The 3,712-nt window shown below is 41.6% G+C and overlaps 1 long non-coding RNA gene across 1 annotated transcript in view; it reads right to left on the bottom strand.

Annotated features, from left to right (window-relative positions):
* LOC111819733 (uncharacterized) overlaps nt 1-3,124 on the bottom strand; it is a 16,889-nt gene extending 13,765 nt beyond the window's left edge. The window contains exon 1 of the long non-coding RNA XR_002823299.1: nt 3,040-3,124. This is a non-coding gene — a long non-coding RNA (uncharacterized LOC111819733). The remainder of the gene's footprint in view (nt 1-3,039) is intronic.
* Between the last annotated feature and the right edge of the window lie 588 nt (nt 3,125-3,712).

Raw genomic sequence — 3,712 nt, 5'->3', positions numbered from 1 at the left:
CTACAGGACAGAGTAGAACTGCCCCATAGAGTTTCCAGGGAGTGCCTGGTGGATTCCAGCTGCTGACCTTTTGGTTAGCAGACATAGCACTTAACCACTATGCCACCAGAGTTTCCTCATTAGCCATTAGAGAGATGCCAATCAAAACTACAATGATATACCATCTCACCCTGACAATAACGGTACTAATCAAAAAAACAGAAAATAACACATGTTGGTGAGGTTGTGGGGAGATTAGAACTCTTACACACTGCTGGTGGGAATGCAAAATTGTACAACCGCTATGGAAAATGGTATGGCTTTTCCTTAAAAACCTAAAAATAGAAATACCATATAATCCACGAATCCCACTCCTAGGTACATAACCTAAAGAAATAAGAACTGTGACATGAATAGACATACGCACACCCATGTTCATTGCAGCATTATTCACAATAGCAAAAAGATGGAAACAACCTAAATGCTCTTCAGTGGATGAATGTTTAAACATACTGTGGTACATGCACATAATGGAATACTATGCAACAATAAAGAATAATGATGAATCCATGAAACATTTCACAACATGTATGAATTTGGAGGTCACTATGCTGAGTGAAATGCGTCAATCACAAAAGAACAAATATTGTATGACACTGCTATTATTAAAAAAAACACAAGAAAAGGTATGCACACAGAAAAAAAATTATTTGATGGTTACCAGGGATGGGAGTGGGAGGGAGGGAAAATTACTAGCTAGATAGAAGACATGTTAATACTGGTGAAGGGAAAGGCAATACACAATATGGGGGAAGTCAGCACAACATGACTGTCTTAGTCATCTAGTGCTGCTATAACATAAACACCACAAATGGATGGCTTTAACAAAGATAAGTTTATTCTCTCACAGTCTAGTAGGCTACAAGTCCATATTCAGGGCATGTGGTACTATGCGGTTGGAAATCCTGGTGGCCTGGTTATTAAGAGCTATGGCTGCTAACCAAAAGGTCGGCAGTTTAAATCCACCAGGCACTCCTTGGAAACTCTGTGGGGCAGTTCTACTCTGTTCTGTAGGGTCGGTATGAGTTGGAATCAATTCGCCAGCAATGGGTTTGGTTTTTTTTTTTGGAATGGCTTTTCTCTAAAAATATCCAAACTCTAGTAAAAGATGTTCTCACAATTACTGGTAGATAGTGCTAGGGTGATTTTGCCAAGTGTCTTGGTTATCTAGCACTGCTATAACAGAAATACCACAAGTGGATGTCTTTAACAAACAGAAGTTTATACTCTGACAGTCTAGTAAGCTAGAAGTCTGAATTCAGGGCATCAGCTTCAGGGGAAGACTTTTTCCATCAGCTCTGGAGGAAGGTCCGTGTCATCAATCTTCCCTTGATCTGGGAGCTTCTCTGCGCAGGAACCTCTGCTCCCAGCACTACTTTCTTGGTGGTATGAGGTTCCCATGTGTCTCCGCTCGCTTCTCTCTTTTATATCTCAAAAGAGATTGGCTTAAGACACTATCGAATCTTGTATACCTCATCAGTACAACTACCGTTAATCCATCTTATTACATCATAGTGATAGAGTTTACAACACATAGGGAAATCACATCAGATGATAAAATGGTAGACAATCATACAATACTGGGAATCATGACCTAGCCAAGTTGACAGATATTTTTGGGGGACACAATTCAACCCATGACAATGACCAAGGGAAAGGAAGACACTGAGAGGAATGCAAAAATAAGGAGCAACCACAGTAATTACTATAACAAGACAATCCTGCAACAATAGTATTAACAAACAATACTCTACAAATGGATACACAGGATGTAAGGGAGCACATCCACCTGCAGATAAAGGTTTGGTTGTGGATATTTCTACATACATAATTGCAGGTACTGCCTGTATATCAATATTGACAATAGAGCACACATAGGACACAGCCATGGAAACCTCTTAGACATAACCAAACACCTTGCAGGACAAAGTTCTTAGACTCAAAGACAAAGGACCATAGACTAGGGGGACATCTACATCAATTAGCAGCACATAGATCATAAAGATAATGTTCCGCAACCCTCTTTGGTGAGTAGCGTCTGGGGTCTTAAAAGCTTGCGAGCAGCTATCTAAGATAAAACTGTTGGTCTACTTCCTGTCCGGAGCAAAGGAGAGTGAAGAAAACCAAAGACTCAAGAGAGCAATTAGTCCAAAGGGCTAATGGACCACATGAACCATAGCCTACACGACCCCAAGACCAGAAGAACCTAAATAGTGCCCAGCTACCACCACCAACTGCTCTGACTGGGATCACAACAGAGGGTCCCAGACAGAGTGGGAGAAAAACGTAGAACAAAAAATCATATTCACAAAAAGGACTAGACCTTCTGGTCTGACAGAGACTGGAGGAACACCTGAGACTATGGCCCTGGAATTGAAGCCATTCCCAGAGACCGCCTTTCAGTCAAACCATAGACAGAGCCATAAAATAAACAACAACACCCGAGAGGAATGTGCTCCTTAGAACAGTGAATTATACGAGATCAAAAGGGAAACGTTTGCCCAAAAGCAAAACTGAGAAGACAGGAAGGGGTAGAAAATTCCAATGAAAGGAAACAGGGAAACTAGGGCAGAAATGGTGAGAGTGTTGACACATTGTGGGGAATGCAATCAAAGTCATGGAACACTTTATGCACAAACTGTCTAATGGGAAACAATTTGCTCGCTAAACTTTCGCCTAAAGCACAATAAAAAATTTTTTTAAAAAATCCTATGGAGCACAATTCTATTCTGACACACATGGGCTCGTCATGAGTCAAGTCAACTCGATGGCAACTAGTTTTTAAATTTACATTTCTGTTTTTTGTTTGTTTGTTTTACATTTCTAACATTTACATTTTGTAACACTCAAGGTTCCTAGCAAAAACTTTGCCCATTTTATACTCTTACAAAGTTATCCACAGCAGTTATTCCCAGTCTTTTGCACATTCTACATATTGTCCTCCCCTCCCACCCCCACTTTTTTTTTCTTTTATGGTAAGAGGGAAAACATTTCATTTACCTAACTCCTTCTTAATGCACTGCATTTGTTTAGGAACCAATGCTTTTGAAGCTGCTCCGGTAGAGCCCCTCAGTGAGTTGGCAAGCACAGTGTACCAGAGAAATGCTGCAGTCCAGAAAGAGAGAGAGAAACTTGCATCGTTCCCAGAAAGGAGTGGGGAGGCAGGGATAAGATGAAAACAGGGAGGAGGGAAAAGAGGAGCCTGAGTGTCCCACCATGATCCTCCCAGCCTCCCAAGCTTGTAACCTCAGGGACTCCCCACTTCCTCATGTTTCTTTAGCCTCCCCAGGCAGTGAGTTGCCAAAGCCTACCATTCTTCCTTCTCTGTCACTTGAATGAATCCCCTTCCTCTGTTTCTACTACCACCTTGTTGACTTGGATCGTGACCACTAAGCCCTGAAAATAGCTCTCAGCTGATCTTCCTACTGCCATCTTCTCCACCCTCTGTTACACCCCCATTATCAGACTAATCTTCCTAAAACATAAGTTGTTTACAACTCTGGACAAAACCTTTAGTGGCTCCCCACTATCCTGAATTCAAGGCTCCAGGCTGTGGCTCCAACCTACCCTTCCTGGCCTGTCTTCACAGCGATAGCTATTATTGAACATTCACCAGAGTTAAGCACTCTGTTAAAAGCTTCTAAATGTTATTTGTCTATCCGGAATTCCTTTC

This window comes from Trichechus manatus, unplaced genomic scaffold (genome assembly GCF_000243295.1).
Source record: "Trichechus manatus latirostris isolate Lorelei unplaced genomic scaffold, TriManLat1.0 scaffold00017, whole genome shotgun sequence".
NCBI lineage: Eukaryota > Metazoa > Chordata > Mammalia > Sirenia > Trichechidae > Trichechus > Trichechus manatus.
This window is presented reverse-complemented; position numbering and strand designations above follow the sequence as displayed.